The following is a 17,603-nucleotide window of genomic DNA, read 5'->3' on the forward strand; positions in this document are numbered from 1 at the left end:
CAACTGCTTGCAGATTTGCATGGATCTACACTGCTTGCACTGCTTCAGATAAGCAGTGCTAATTTAAGTCTTTCTCCTGTTTGTAGATCACATTTTAAAATATTTTAAAACACGCAACTGTTTTTCAATCACAAGCATTTTCTATTGTCGTCGTTTGCTAGCCACTTGCGCTGCAGCTTGAAGGCAAAAACGTGGTAAAACTAGTTTAAGACCATATTTTCTGCTTAAATTGCAATGTTTTCCAAGTGATTCAGTTTTCAGCTGCGACTCTTGGCCACTTGCGACTTGCTTGAGTGTCTTGTCTGTGTTGTGGTTTGTGCCTGCCTCATTTGCATTCGTCGAGTGTGAATTTTTTCACCTTTTTTTGTTGCATCGACTTACAAAGAATTTGAAATTCGCAGAATTGCTTTTGCTGTTAGCTCCGCACCCTTTTCGCTTCCCAACATTTTGCCACATGTTGACTGCTGTTTGCAATCAACCTGAATACCAAAAATAATAATATTATATACTATTTATTTGTAGCATATGGCATGTGACATAATATCTGATTCGAGTGCAAATAAATCATTAAAATAGAAATAGAAATCCATACGCCAGCTGTCGTTAGTATTTTTCGGCATTAAAGTGCGCCAACAATTGTCGATTATTAATAGGAGAAATAAACGAAACCCACGAAATGCTTTTTGCACCCTCCCCGTGAACGAGATCCAAAAATAACCGCAGGGTTGGAATAATGTACTGTAAGTGGACTTGCAGCTGAAGTCGAAGCATGGCCAAAAAAAAAGTAAAGCGAAGAAAACAATGCATTCGGTTCGGTTTCCTTGTGTTTCAATGGCCCAGCGACAAACAATAAAATTAAAATGAAACTTCGCTGGAAACCCTACAAGTGAAATATGACCCTAATACAAATTAGAGTCCCCCCACAACACACAGACATACAGCAACCCTCGCCATAAACAATGTTTTCTGAACAATGCAAACCGAAAAATGAGGAATTTCCTATAAAAGGAGTGCACAGAGGATTCGCATTCATTGGAACGATGAGATTCCCGCTTCCATTGAGTACAGCACAGAAACAGACTTGAGCTAAATAAATAAAATAAAATAATTTCCAGAGTTTCAGTTGGGTGCTACATAATTGTGATAACTGATAAGCGCACCGGATATCTAGGTCGTCTACTATACCTTCCGAGTGCATTTACAAACACGGCGATAATAAATATTTATAATGCATATGTGTGTTTGGGGAGGGTTATCGTCGCTGCAAATGAGATATTGGAATTCCGTTGTAGAACGTTTATCTTAGATGTCGCACACAGTTTTGTGTTTATTCTCCTTGTCTGTCTGTGAGTGCATAATGCATGGACATGACTGTGGTTATGGATGAATGCCTCAATGGATGGATGGCTGGATGGATAGATGAATGTGCATGTGCCTCTCACTCTCTGACAGCTTTTGATAAATGCCGCTCTAGCTGGGACGTGCTGTGGTTCAATAGCGGTAAACGACAAGGTTATGGAACCCTTAACCCGACAATCTTTATGTACAGAGTCTTTACCTGGGCGCCTGCTAATTTGTTTGTCATCGAACCTCACATTTGTACGGTAATTTAGAGGGCTGCAGAAAGCATTGAAAGCTTCGCTGAAACTTAATTGATGTTAACCATCTGAGGTGGGAGTTGAGAAAGTACAACAAAAGACAAAAAAGAGTTCATTGATTGTGGAGAAAGGCAGAGGAAAGTAACTATTCAATATACAGCTGTAACAGCTGGTTGAAACTCTTTGAGACGGTGGAGCATTGAAACAGGCAACGGCGTTATTTTCTTCACTGTTTTTTGCTCAACTCTTGAAGGAAATGTTGTTCAAGAAAAGAAAAACGGGACGAGGTATATAGTAACTACAAAATATGTCTTAGTTACTATTGAACCAGTATGTTGAACCACTCTGAAGAATATTTAAGAAATTAAATTGCCCATTGTGAGAAGTATACTTAAAATATTTGCGATCAACACTTAAAAAAGCTTAATCAAATAAAGTTGAACAAAGTCATACAAATATCAAGTCGCTGAACCATTATTTTGAACCGCTTCGACCTAATACAAACTTTTATTGCAAACATTTTTGATATAAAAAACTTATAAAATATACGTACAAACTTTGAAAAAGTTGGAGACATAGACAAAGAAAGAGAAAAGATAGTATTACACTGAGCAAAATGCAATTTTGGGCACGTTTCGGTGCATTTATAAGCTGTGGCAACTGTACACCAAATATGAAGTCATGAGTCTTTAAGTATTATGTCTGTAACTAGATCTATATTATGATATGTTGCATGCGGTAACCTTTTGTTAAGTCGTCTAGGCAAAAACTCATAAATCTGTGGCCGTTCAAATGTGTTCCGGGGTTTTGGCGACGCTGCAAAAATTCAAATCGCCAGGGGAAAAAAATAAGAAAAAGCAACCACGACGATGTCGACGACTCGAAGGTTTCGCTGTAAAAATTGCTTAATTGAAATAAAAGCAACAAACAGCAACGACAAATGGAAGTAAACAAAATAAAGACATTTGAGACAGCTAAGAAAAAAATACAAACACAAAAAATAAATAATAAGAAATAAAAATAACAAAAACTAAGCTAACGAAAAATAAAAAATAGAGAAGTCGGCGAATTGGAGCAGCATTGGCTGCAAAGCAACAAAACCAAGGCTGCCATCGTTTCTGGACTGGCGCGAGTAAAAGCCAACCCGTATATTGGCCACTCGCCGGTTGCCAACATACACAGCTAATAAACAATACGACAACAAAAAAAAGGCATTGACACACAAGCCACATACAGTTTGCGCTGGCCAAAAGTGAACGCTTCTAAGGCTGCCCAACAAAACTAGACCAGAGGTCGACCCGACCAAGCCAGCAAAGGAGCCTCGCTAGCTGTTGTCATAATATCAGAACAGATAATAATAGGTTAGAAAACTATTTCACTTACCACAAAAACCCTTAGCTTTATGAGGTACTTAAGACATCCGGGGCCACACAGCGCGAAATCTCGCACCAAAATGCAGCTGATAATCTCAAGTATAACGTTTCCCATGCACCAAGCACCACAGATACAAATGTATCTAGATACTTGGCATTGCTGTTGGAGCACTCGGTAATGGGCGCAACGCAAGCATGGAGCATTTGACAAATTGGTCGATCATTTGGGAATTTGATGTCAGGCTGGTCGGGCGCATAAAGACAAAGGCAAAGGCAACACGGCAAAGAGCAATTGGTCTATTGGTCTATTGTTATTTGAGACTCGCTTGAGGCAAAGGCAAAGCAATCCAATTGCAATGCGTGCGCTGTTTTCGATCCGCTTAGTACTGCATCACTGCCCCTCTCTTCTTGGTTAGAATGAAAATACAAATTGCTTTTTTACAGCGCGGCCCTTCTTAAGCTCTTTTTGTTATTTTTGCTATTTGCCGTTTGCCGCTTGTCGCTTAAGTGCGTGACGCGGGGAGGAGAAAGAACCCACTTCTAGATTATTTTTAATAGCTCAAATATTCTTTCATTAGATTCTCGAGTTTTACAGTGTCTGCGGCAACTTACGAATGCCATCGGCTAATTTATCTGACGCCATCGCATCAGCATTGAGCACGTATCTGAATTGACTCTCGTCCATGCATACTTTCTTAATATCTGCTTTCTTGGCACATTCAACAGATAACGCTGGCTTCACTTCACTCTTATCGCACTCCAATTCCTGAAGCAGTGCAGGACTAATCGTCAAGAGATCACAGCCAGCCAATGCCTTGATCTGATCAATGTTTCTGAATGACGCACCCATCACTTGAGTCTTGTAGCCGAACTTCTTGTAGTAATTGTAGATCCTGGTGGTTGAGATTACACCCGGATCATTGTGTGGCTCGAATTTCTTGGTATCTGTGTTGGCCACATACCAATCGAAGATGCGACCCACAAATGGCGAGATCAGTGTAACTCCTGCCTCGGCACAAGCTATCGCCTGGGCCAGTGAGAACATTAGTGTTAGATTGCAGTGCACACCATGTTCCTTCTCCAGGATTTTGGCTGCTTGAATACCCTCCCAGGTGGAGGCCAGCTTGATAAGAATACGCTTTTTATCCACTTCAAATTTACTATATAGCTCAATCAACTTCAGCGCCTTTGCCACACTTGCTTTTGTGTTGAACGAGAGGCGAGCATCGACTTCTGTCGACACTCTACCAGGAATTATCTTGAGAATTTCACTGCCAAACAATACGGTCAGGTAATCAACAGTTTCCGATGCCTGTTGCGCTTTGGCTCCCTTTTGACACTTGCCATACTCGACTGCTTTGCATATTAACTTCAGATTGCTCTCTTTTGTGGATGCTGCCAGCACAATGGATGGATTTGTTGTGGCATCTGTTGCTTTATATTTTTTCAATTCTGCAAAGTCACTCGTATCAGCAACTATTGTGGTTACTTTCTGCAAATCTTTCAACGCAGACTTTTTCTCGCACTTGTTGGACATTTGACGTAGAATTTGGATATTCCATAGTTTTGCCAATTGTGCATTGGGTAATGCGCGTATTGCAAGTGCAGCCATTATTAAAAGAAAATATTACACTATTTAATTAAATTTAGAAAATACCATATTGCAGTGAATATAAAAGCAATGTCGATATTTCACAGCATTCGTGAGTACAACTGACACTTGATATCGATATAAAAGGAGATTTAAATTATGACGATCAGCAATCTTAGTTTGGTTATCGATAATTATCGCACAAATGCAACGTTGTAATTGCAATAAGCTTCGGTACCGCGACTGCTGAAAAATGAAAAATGTTTATTTTAAAGTGAGTAATTAAGTGTTTAGTTGAAATTAAACAGTGAATTATGGTGCCACACCTTTCTTCGGCTTTATACAACACAAATATGGGTTGCAGCTGCATTGGTGAGTCCAAAGAGCTTTCATTTTAGTTGCCACTGCATTTTGCATTTGTTTTTCGTTTGGCTTTGCTTTGATGTTTTGCTTTTGGTTTTGCGTATTTTGTTTTTCTGCGTAAATTGCATTTTACGCAGCGCTTAAGCTAAGAATGAGGTCACATGTCGTTGTCGCTGTCGCTTTGTAGTTTGCTGTTGGACTCTGGATTTGAGTTTAAGTTTGGCTTCAACCTGGGGCAGGGAAGAAGAGGAGAACTAGAGGCTAGCGCTGCCAAGGGGGCTGCCAATGACTCTTTAAGTGCAATTGCCTATGGAAAAATATGTGAGTGTGCCGTAAAAATCTTTTCAAGTTTGCCGTTTAGTTGTCAGTTAATTTTGGTGGTGGACGTGCCACTGCAAGAGCCAAACTGATTGCAACGACGGACGGCAGCTTCAAAGCAACAGCTGACAGTGCACTTCCGCTTTTGCAGCCAGCCCAAAGCAGAGTGGAACACGTTGCTGGAAACGGGAAGGGGGACTGGAAGTGGCGCGTGCGCACGCACATTCCAATGGGAAGCTTAAGCTACTTTTTAGTTCATTTTTGTAGGCAGCTCAGCGCGCATTTAAATTTCAGTGGTTAAGCAAATTAAACGGCAATCGAGCCACAAAACTAAGAGCTAAAAGCCCACGCATGTTTTGCTGCGCATTTCTTTGGCTTTGTTTTTTTTTTTTTTTTGTTTATTATACATAGTTGTTTTTTTATTGAACCGGAAACTCGTCACTGAAGCCGAAAAGCAAATGAAGCGCGAAATTCAAATAAACAACGGGTTTGAGAATCGTTCACACGAACCGAGCACAAACCTACAAAATTTCTGTTCAACTTGTTAAAACAGGCAACAAGGGCGAACGAAGATGGTTATGGTTATGGTTTTAAACCTAGGTTGGGCTCGTTGTTATGGAGACATTTTTCACATTAAGCGAAATTTGTTTTTACGAACCATTCAAGTTGGAATTCATAAATATCGTACAGTTTTGAAATACATTTATTTCTTATCGTAGTATTTTTAATGTTGTTATTAAAGCACAAAAAGTTAAATTCTAATTCTTTTGCCTCTTGAGAAATATAGTTATTAATATTCAGAACTAATATTAGATTGATAGCGTGAATGTAGAGTAACGATCGCCTCGGGTCTGCTTGGAATTCTAAACAAAGCATAAAAATGCCATTAGAGTGGAGTAAACGAAAAACATTTTTGAACTCTTGCGCTTGCAAATTTCACATAAATTAGAGCAGTAAAGTAGCGACTGAGTGTGTACAACTGCGAGACACCCTGTAAGCTAGAAAACCGATCAAATTATATGAACGGAGACCTGCTTGTTGTAAGCATTTAAAGAATTTACATTTAAAATCTGTTTTTCATATTACAAATTAATTCTGAATAGATCACTACGCTGATAAACAGCATTTATACATAGTAGAATGATATTTATCAAATTTCTTACAAAAGTGCGAGAATAATTTGCATATAAACAGGGGAATTTGTATTCCCAGCAAGCGTTTTCGCATAGGGTTGAAATGGATCATCGACTTGGCTGCTAAATCTAAAAGATCTAAAATAGTGCAAGGAAAGAATTCTGCTGCCTGTTGCATGCTTGTGTCCATTATTAACACATGATACTCTTGCTGCCAATGCACACGGGGTATACGAATCTTTAAAGTGTTGGCCAAGCAAAGTTCCCACCAAATTGTTTATGGTTGCATCCGCAGCTCCAGGGCGAAAAGGTGCTTCCATATGGCAAATGGTTTGTTGCTAACAATTAGTTGCGCTTGCCTGGAGCTGCCAATGGATAAACAAACGAAAAACACGCTCACTCACTTACTATATATATTGTATGTTATGTTGTGTTATGTATTTGGGTCCATTCATGTTAAAAAAGACTTGATGTTAATGCCAGAGGGCTACCACTAAAATTGTTTACTTTTGATTGCATTTGTTGAGCAATGTTTTTGTTATGCAAATCAAGTGGTGACATTCGTCAGCCAAGTTGACTGTTAAATAATCATAAACAAAACATAAACAATTGAAATTCTACAATTGCGTTTATTGTTGTTTTGCTGCTGCTGTTGCTGTTGTTTCTGTGGGCGTGTTTCCTCTTATTGAAATTCCATTTTCATACGTTGTTGGCTGTGTGGAAAATGTGACCGAAAAAGGTCAATTACGCGACGTCATTTTGAGCACTTTCCCAGGCCCAAAAGGCAGCCAAGCGAAGCGGAACCTGGACATGAGGAATCAGCTCCCGTCGCTTCATCGTCGTCGTAGTCAATGGCCACACCCCGCCGCCACCACAGCAAACATCCTAACGCGACCTCAACTTCACTTTACACACTCGACTGCATTTTGCCAGCAATTTTGTTCAACTCACATGCACCTACAAATTTTCGGGTTGCCTTCGCAACGCGTTGGACTCAACGTCCGTCATTATCTTGCCATGAACCAGCGTCATCAGCCGAGGCACAGGTGTCATCCGCTTTTGCCCTGTTTATCAAGCGTTTCGTTGCACCTGCAGCTGATTTGGACTGTTGAAATAAACACACATTGAAGAACCCAAAAAAAAAAAAAAACCAAAAACCTTTGCTTAGCTACGCTAATTCTTTGACTGTTCTACAATTTCCACATAATTTACTCGAATCTGAACTTCAATTTGCAGCTCCAAATTAGGCAGCATACTCGATTACCAGCGCAATTACGACTCAAATTACTCGACAATTCGGTTATTCGATACATTAACAAAGCGACAACATTTTGCTGATTAATTTTTTGAGAAAATTACACAACAACAACGACAGCAGAGAGTAGAACGTTCAATGGTTTCATTGTGTTTCGCTTTTTTGCTCTTACCAATGACGTGAGTTCCATTTAATAATTAAGAAATAAATTCGTTTCTTATCTTGTATATGAATATAGAGATACGGAAAGTCAATTCAAGTCTTGCCAACATTTGCATAAAATGTTAATTTCCAAATCAGCCCAAAAGTGACCCGCACTCTAATCTGGTTTTCTTTTGATATGAAATCTGCTCTCTTCTCTAGCCTGAGACAATTTGGTAGCTGCTTTTCACACGCTGCATCGTGTCACATTTGGCAATGCCATTGTTTTAGTATTTTAATGTGGAGCGCAGAAAAATGAAATTAAGTTCAAAATTTACACAAAAAGATTCGCATTTTAACTCGTTTAAACCGCGTTTTAATGCGGTGAGAATTGCAGCTCATTTGTAGACTTTTTATTTAAAGAAAAATTAAATTAATTTTACTATACGTAATACTTAATATTTAAGTTGAAAAGTATGAAGATTTATATTAATTTTCAAATTTCATTTTCCATATTTTCTTAATTAATTGCAATAGTACTTTTTAAAAGTTTTTACTCGTAAAGGAAACAGTTTTATTTCATTTTGTAAAATTGGAAACCCAAGTAGCACAATACTTCACCAGTTTGCCCCTATATGATCGCCTATCTGACTGATGTTATCTCCAGTCTGCCGACGACAGTTCTATAAATAGTATGCTCTACCTTTACCTGGTTGTTCAAACACAGATTGGCAAGGGAGCAAGCAAGCGAGAGAGTGACGCAAACATAAACATGATGAATGCTCATAAGTAAACCTCGAATCATATCTTATCTCACTTCATTTTATCTCAACAACGGGATTGATAAGCAACTGCCAAGTGTTGGTAGTTTGTGCATGCAATGCTGTGCAGTTGCAGCATATGAGTGTTCCAGCAACATCCGCTGCAACTCTTTGCCAGTTCGTTCAACCCGAACATGAAGCTCAGACCCTTCGTCTGTCAAGTAATTACCAAACAAAAAGCGCAGGCTCAAAGCCAACAAAACAATAATGGAAAATAATAAAACTTGTAATAGTAAAACAAAACCCTAAAGGGTAAATTGTGAATTCGAATGCAATGCGACAACAACTCTGCGTGCAACAAGCGAGTCGAGGCGGAGGTCAGACCCAGCCCCTACTCCGCACCTCTGTTCAACGAGCTGAAGGGGTCAAGCGTGGTGGCCGACATGCAACATATGCCATGTGCCTCCTTTGGCCACTTCCTGAGCTGCTCAGCTATGAGTCACGACGCTCGAAATTTCCCAATTCAAATCCCTGAAAATTGAGACACTGCAATTAAGCAGTCGACCAATCGACCCGACCTGATTCGACCGTTATACAACACTTCGATCCAGTTCCAGTTCCGAGTCACGTGCAAAGCAAAGCAAAGCAGTTGTCTCGCTCTCCCTCTTTCTTATTCTTCTCTGTCTGTCTTTTTCTTGCTTATCGCAGCGTGTGGCGCATGCGCAACCTCCTTAGGCTGGGCATGTCTCGGACTCCTTTTCAACGTTGTTGTTGTTGTTATTGTTTCTGCTGTTCTTGTTGTTGCCGTTGTTGCTAATTATGCGCAACAACAATAACAACAAGTTGCCGATTTGCAGTTTGCACAACTTTTTGGCTGCAGCTGCCAGCAGACTTTGCAGTTCTCTTTTTTTACGTCCACATTTTGTTTTGTATTTTTTTGATTTGCTTTTGCATTCTGTTTTGTTACCATTTGCTGATTTATTTGCTGCACACCCTGCTCTCTCTTTCTGCCCTTGCCTCAGAGTGTCACCCCTCGTTGCACTCGAAATGTATTTTTGCTGCCACTTCAATGACTCTGAATATTCGAATATATTCACTCGCATTCACACATCTCAAGAGCAGCTGCTCCCGTCGAGCAATTGCAATTAGTTGTGCATTATATGAAAAGGGTTGCTCCACACCTATTGAAATAGTTTATTGTAGTAACACTTCTATTGATAGCTGCGACAATCTGATCCTTAAATAAAATTAATCAAAACTAACTGAATATTAATTTCAATTAAAGTTCTTCAGATCATTTAAATTCATGAGTTAATGATTTTCGTTCGACTTAAAGCAAATGTCGATTGCAATAAATGAGTATTACATGAATGTAAGATAATATGATTATAATTAATTCTATGCTTTCTTAAATAAATATTTTAAGATTAAGATTTAAATTGCTTTGTTTTCTAAAGCTTTGTACTTATAAACTAATTTAACTTATACATAACAGTTAATTCAAATTCTAAATTTGATATTCTATAGAGAAAGCTAATACCAAAGATTATATCAATTCTACTTAAATGTAGATTTAATTCAAATTCATAGTTTGTTTCCTGTAGTAGTTTTATTTTTTAATGCAAGCACCAAGATAATAGTTTTTAAATACCGATTTTTGTAATATATTTTTATTAAATACAATAATGTAAATATTCATATAAATTCTATTCTTCGATTTTCTCCACGTATGTTTCTCTAGTCAATCAACTGCAGCTGATTGTTGAGAGACTTCATCTTCGAATTCAAGTAAAACTCAACGTCCTCTTAATAAAGTTCTTTGTTAACGAATCTTTATCTTTAACGAAGTAATTACCGATTAATAGTTGAGTTCTTTAGGGAAGCATTAAAAAGAATATGCTTTTAAAGATAGCCATCAGTCATTTATAAATGCCCTGATGAAAAATATGTTTTTTAGCGAGATGTAACTATCCATGCTATACAATAACTTGCCTTTTTAAATTTCAGTTTCAAATATCTCTCCTGCTTGTTTGTTGTTCTAAACAGTTCCCAGGGGTAGAGATTTTCAGTCCTTGTTGACGTTCAAATGGCAATGACTTTCAGCGTCGGACAGCCAGACAAGACACTTAAGATAGAGCGAGGAAGGCGGGTAGCTGTGTGTGTGTGTGTGCAAGGGTGAGGTGACAACGTGCATCGTTTGGCTGGCGGACCTCCAATTAGGCACATCCACAGCTAGAATCAGAATCTGAGTCTGAGAATCGGAATGGGAATGGGAATGGGAATCAACATCAAGAACAGCAGACAACGGTCGGTTGGCGTCATCTAAATTAGCGCCAAAGTGCGCATTTAAATTTTATGACAGGAAAGTAAACAAGCTCAAAAGATGCATATAAGAAGTAGAAGGCAGACATGCAGACGTGTGTTGCATGTGGCAAGAACTACTTACGTGGAAGCGATGCCACCATGTCAGCATCCCCAGCCATTTGCCATGAAAAGCGAAAGCAAGTGCCATCATCAGACGCCGTCGTCCGTTCCTACTCCGTACTCCCAACTTCTGCTACCGCTAGTTTTAATGTTTTGATTCCTGGTGTCGCTTAATGGGCAACTGCCACTGCCGCTTGCCACTGCCACAGGCTGAGGAAGGCGCAGACGCAGCCAGAAGATTTATGGGCAATTGTAAATCTCGTGCGTGTGCAGATGCAGATGCGGAAAGAGCGATGCAGCGATGAACTTCTGTTCGTCCCATGCACAAGGGGAACATCAAACAGAGTTGGAAGGGGGAAAGCAGAAGTATGCAAAGTTTATTATTAAGTTTTGATCGGGAAATATACACACATTGTATTAAAGTCTTAGTCTCTCTTGCATGCCCAAAAGTTGCATGGGCGTTTCTTTGCGCCTCCTCCTCCTCCTCCTTCTCCCTTTTTCCCCGCTCGCTAGCCGATTGTTGATTCTCACAGGGCCATAAATAATATGGGCGCTCTTAATTAAAATCTTTGTATTAGCAGCATTGGGTTTGCCCATTTCTGTGAAATATTTCTCTGACACTTTGGTAAATGAATGCGCTTTGGTTTTTTGATAAATGCCCGGCACATTTTTGATAATTAATATGATTTTTATAGACATGCAGAGCGGGCATGACCTCTAAATAGACCAAAAACTGGAACACGAATCTGATTTTATTTGATTTGATTTGAATTGAATTGAGAGCGATAGCGAGAGAGTGAGTGTAATAATTATAAGTACACAATATGCCGCCATGTCGAGAGTTGTTAATAGACCTCAGTTGAATTCCTAGAAACTCCTTCAGCCTGTTGTTCTATGTCAATATATTGCTGGTGGTGTAGCATGAGGCAAGTTCGCTGTCAATCACTGCGATTCCACAAAACAAAAAAGGGGCGAGTTTTAATTGAATTTGAAATAATCATGTGTGAGTTTCAGCTTGAAGACTGCCTCAGTCTCTCAGCTCTGACAGCTCAATGACGTTTCGAATCGAGCGACAACGACGACGACGCGGCGCATTTTGTAAGTGCCGCTTTGCCGCAATCCCGAGAATAATATTTAAAGTTTCTCATTCAGCTTTACCTCAATATTTTCTCATCAATTGATTTTAGAGTTGAAGTTTTGACACTCACGATAATAAAAATGTTTTTAATCACGCTTGAAAATACTAAAACTCCTAGCGAAGGCATCTTTAATGTTTTATTCTGTGCGTTTATTATAGGATGATATTTACTTTGTATACAATATAATTTCTACATAATGAAATATCATCTTTATTATTAATCAAAAACATCAACAAGCTGTTGAAAAGAACTAACAATGAAATAATTTTTAGAAGAAAATCATGAAAGATATGAGTTTCAAGTTATACTCCTATCATAAGATAATATTTACTTTGTATACAATATAATTTCTACATAATGAAATATCACCTTCATTATTTATCAAAGTTATCAACTAGCTGCTGAAATGGACAGACAATGAAATAACTTTTGGAAGAATACTGGCATGAGAGATATGTGTTTCAAGTAATAACTCTGTCTGTTTAGAGCATTAGCTTTAATTGGGCACGCTGTCCGAGTGTATAATTTGAAAAGGTGTTGGAGAAATGATCATAAATAATGAAAGTATAATTATGTTGGGGTGTAGAAACACGAATCTCGTTTTAATGCTTCTCTTATGACTGTAATTACATATTCCCCCTGATATATCGTTGACTGTGGGAGACTTTTGCTGTTGCTCATCTTGTTAGGGAAATCGTAATTTTTCTGCATTTCAAAGGTGTCTATGCTAAAGATATAAGGTTAAAGATAAGTCTAGACTGGCGACGTTTTTTTCAGCTTGTGAGTGCAAACGCCAAATAAATGTAAAAGTATCTGCTGGATATTTGCTGTGTATGCACTCGAAGATACATTTGTATCTGTTGTGTGCTTCGAGTGTCTGTTTTTTTGACTGCCGTGATCAACTTTGACCTCTTTTGCGACTGCCAAGCCTCATTTGATTGCCAGCGTTTATGTTTATGCTTTTGCTTGTCTCTTTTCCGTTTTGTGCATTTTTCAAGTCTGCAGAACCGGTCTTAGCGCCATCTCGCTCGCTCTCGCTCTCTGCTGAGTCTGTTGCCCTCTCTCAGTTACCAGTTTTCAAGTTTACCAACTGTTTGCAGTTGTTAGCCAGCTTGAAAGCCCCAACACAACCAGCAGCCAAGAGCAGCAACAACAATGTAAGCCAGCCCGACCAACTGTTGACTAACTGACTTCAACTGACTCTCTGTTGACTCCGATGCCCTCACTTTTGGGCATATGCACTTTGTCGGACATTCAATAAATTCACTTCTTAATATACTACTCGTAGAGTATTCAAATGTCGTGATTGCCTTGCAGTTTTTATCTTTTTTTTATTTTTTATTTATCTTGCACCTTGTTTATACATAAAAATATTTTCAAGCTTGCAGTTTTTTTTTGTAGTGCTACTTTATGCCTGACTTTCTTAAGCCTGCTGAGCCTTTTGTGCTCGATTATAATTTGATGTGAGCGCTTCAATAAAAATAACTTGGCTAACTTTGTGGTCTCGGCGGAAGCGACCGACATACCTGACACAAGATCCAAAAGGATCTCTGTTCCCTGGTCAGTTCGCTGTTCCTTCATACGTAGATACACACACACACACACACACTCATGTTTACTCTCTTGAGCTGCTCTGCTGTATGCTTAACTGTTTAGCGTAGGGGCCTCTCAACTTTCCCATTGGCTGGGGAATTGTTTTGGCGCGTGTTTTTCGTGTCGAACAAGTTTTCCATGGTGGTTTTCCTGCACGATCGCTGGCCAATTCATTGCCATTTCTATGGTACTATGGTACCTAAAAATGCTCTATGCCCATAAGCAGTTTTTCCATTTTCCTTTCGCGCTGTGGCGTGCGTCGATCCATTAGCGCTGGACATGGCCAATTTACACTTAAGGGCCTCCTCCACTCTTGACCGGGACAAGTTTCACAGCCGCCAGCGCATTTCGATGCCAAAGCCGATGCCGACCCGGCCAAGATTAACAACAACGTCAACGCCAACTTCAACTCCAACTCCAATGGACACCAGACACCACGTACCAAAGCCGTTAAATCGCCTTCCACGACGCCAAATGCTTTGCTGCAGTTGTTGCATAAGTACACACTCGCATTACACGTTCAGATTGTTTGAGCGATAACTTTACAAACGAAAAGCAAACATTACCTCAAATTTCAGAGATTCTGACAGATTTTTCTGGGCTAATATGTTTTGTTGAGTGTAATTAAAAAAGAAACTATAAGTGTTTTATTTCAAGCAATTGTGATTGTTTCTTATTCAATTGTAAGAGGGGCTTAGCGTAACACATTTTCAAGTGAGAGGATCGAATGTTATTGAATTTAATTTTATGTACTTTTAATTTTATTGTTTTTCATTTAAAACGAAAAAGCAAACAAACTCTCGAAGATATATTCGAAAACTTTGAAGAGAAAATTAAAAAACTATTCCTTTTAATTTTGTAAAAATCTTTAATTTGCAGACCTACAGAGTTTCGAGTTATCGGGTTTAATTGTAAACATTTTGGAATAGGAATAGGAATATTTTTTATGCCCAAAAAGAAGAAAGGAAAACCTGAAGCTTATTTTGAAATTTAGATTTAATCTTGGATTCTTAATAAATTTTATGAATATCACTCTTTATCTTGAGCACTTTTAGAGTTAACTCAACTCTTGATCTTCACTTTAAGAGTTTTGACACTTTGTTTCGCGTTTCTGCTCTACCTTACGAATAGCATCATTCAAGTATGGCATAAGATGTTATCTATAAAGTGCGCTCGTGACAAATCTTGTACTGGGAAAAACTATTTGCCCCATGTCTAAGTCCATTTATCTATTGCTATGCTGATGCTACGTGCATCGTTGCGGCGTTCGACTTTAATTGCGATCTCGACAATGATGACTGTATTTGCATACGATCTAGTCATAAATTCTGTCTCGCCCCCATCTCCATCTCTCTCGCTCTCTCTCTCTCTGTATACATCGCATTGACACTGAATATCATTTAAGATGTAATATATTTTGCTTTTGTTCCACTGTTGTTGTTGTTGCTTGTCCAGTAATTAAGTTTACGAGCTTTTTGAATGAATTTAAATTGTTCTGCGCCTCGGCAGCAATTATGATGACTGATCGCAGTCTCTTCATCTCTCTTCTCATTCTCTTTCTTCGACTTGGGCTGATCTCAAGTTAACTATGTCAAGGGCTTTCTCTCTGAAACTTAATTGCATTACGCAAGGTTTAGTTATGCTTTTAACTGTTCTTTGGCGCAAAGAAAAAAACAATTATGCGAAACACAGTGAATGACAGAGCAAAGACAATGAGAATAAGACAGCAACAGTTGCAGTTTGGCATTTCTACGTGTGTTTGCAGTGATTTATGCACAATATCCCACCCAGAAGAGAAACAGCTACAACAACATTAGGCTGACGCATGCATATTGCTGAAACCAAACACTACATGCAAAACATATGAATGTATGGGTGCGTGTGTGTGTGTGACTTTTCATTTATCAATTTCAAAAGTAACGGCAACAAAGGTGTGATTCAGTCGAAGCCCAGTTTCGTGTGCGGTATCTCAAAACTCAGGCTTGCATTTTGCATTTGACATTTGCCATACAAACATATGTATGTATGTATTGTATATACATATTTTGTATGTGCATGTGTGAATACGTGACAATTCGTATAGAAATGCAGCCAAGGCATAAGAAGGAAACATGAACATAAATTTTGTTTGTAAGTGGAGCGAGAACTGATAGCAAAGACACAAACCCATACAAGCATACACATCAGCACTCTCGCTAAATATGTATGTGTTGGTGACCATTGGGGGGGATGTGACATTGAAGAGCGCCAGCGCAGTGCTCTTCCTCTTGTTTTGCAGCACTCCCTTTGTGAGTATAAGTGTGTGTTGGTGAGTGGGGGAGAGCGATCATAAATAAATGTCATAATGCAATAAAAGAGAAATGTGACACAGTCGGCGACGACATGGACTTGGACACGAACCACGAAGCACGGACACGCGACCCAAGGCAAAATGTATTCGCATTTAAACACATATGCACATACTCACACCCACACAAACATACTCGAGTATATAAAAATACCATGTCGAAAGGAAATCCAGTTTCGTTGCAAGAAATGTGCAACGCAGTTGCGTGTTGAATGCAAAAGGCAAAAAGATGAAAATGCAAACTTACACCTCAAGATTAAATATGCATACATCAAGTAAATAAGTAAATACATACATAAAAAAAAAACTTAAGTATATGTGTGAGAATACTTTTGTGTGTGTTTAGGTGGGCGTATTTCAACTTAAATTGCACACTGCGAGAGTCAAAGAGTTGGGCGGACAGACAGAAGACTGTAAATGTAATGTTATATTTCGCAAAGTGTGGGAACAATTGTCATATGGAATATACACACACTCGCTGCTGTTAATTTCGAAACGGTTCCAAACACTAAGCAATCCATAATTAAACATAAACTATAATATCACAGCCTTTTTATAATAGCCATGGGTGTAAATTGATATGGAAATGAAATCAAACACGCGAATCAAGAGAATGTTTCTTTTATTTGTCGCCTCTGGAAATGTTTCTATGTATTCGAATTATCGCCTTGCTAACTTTAGGCTGATATTCGAAGTCAAGTTTTAAACGCCCACGCAACAAAGAACTTGAATTCTTTTTCTTTTGTTTTTTTGCACACCAAACGCGCTGAACTGTAACCAGAACTAGAACATGGGACTCTTGTCGTGGCTTTTGGCTTGCGATCCACGCCGAGAATGCGAACTGAACTGTGTGACATGTGACTATCGCTAAAACAAGGCAAACACTTTTTCAGTTTTCAGTTTTTGGCGACAGTCAGTGAGGTTGGTTTTCTCAGTTGGATTTCAAGTTTGGATTGGATTAGACATGCGAGTATTTACTATATACACACACTGGATTTACCTTTGCTTATGTGTATTTTATGCTCATGTATCACACGCTTTCTTTTTTTGCCCAGTTCAGTCTTTCCGGTCAGTGATTCTTTTTGCTGGCTGCCAGTTTGGGTGAAAATTATAGTTTATGATTATAATTAATACAGTTTAATGTGTTGTCGGACTCGAAAAACACAAAACAAAACTTTGCGTACTTGGGCAACTTTCGCTTTTGATTTTTAAGCGCGTTAAGAACGAACTTTAAAAGCAGATTCCAATTGTGTTGCGGCATCTGTGTGTAGTTAAAATAATTATTATTACTGACTTATTATTAGTTGTGCACATTTTTCTGTTTTATTGTGGAAATATTTCCATACAAGCTGCAAATGCAATATTTTGAAATTATTTACTAACTTTTTTCGACTACTGTACTTTGATGTTCTACCCCCAGCTGGGACTGAAGTTCTTCACTCCCCTCGTTATTAGAAGGAAATATGATATACAACACAAAACTCGACAGTACTTAAAAAGGAAGAAGACCGCTGGCAATTTATTTCAAATGCACTGATTCCCAGAGATTTGCTGTTTATTTATTTAA

At 38.7% G+C, this 17,603-nt stretch overlaps 1 long non-coding RNA gene and 1 pseudogene across 1 annotated transcript in view; one reads left to right on the plus strand and one right to left on the minus strand.

Moving 5' to 3' along the window:
* Positions 1-3,516: 3,516 nt before the first annotated feature.
* Positions 3,517-4,680, minus strand: LOC117570360 (probable transaldolase; annotated as a pseudogene).
* A 102-nt stretch (positions 4,681-4,782) lies between these two features.
* Positions 4,783-17,603, plus strand: part of LOC117570362 (uncharacterized) — a 32,712-nt gene continuing 19,891 nt past the window's right edge. Inside the window, exon 1 of the long non-coding RNA XR_004572350.2 lies at positions 4,783-4,934. This is a non-coding gene — a long non-coding RNA (uncharacterized LOC117570362). The remainder of the gene's footprint in view (positions 4,935-17,603) is intronic.

Source organism: Drosophila albomicans, chromosome 3 (genome assembly GCF_009650485.2).
Source record: "Drosophila albomicans strain 15112-1751.03 chromosome 3, ASM965048v2, whole genome shotgun sequence".
NCBI lineage: Eukaryota > Metazoa > Arthropoda > Insecta > Diptera > Drosophilidae > Drosophila > Drosophila albomicans.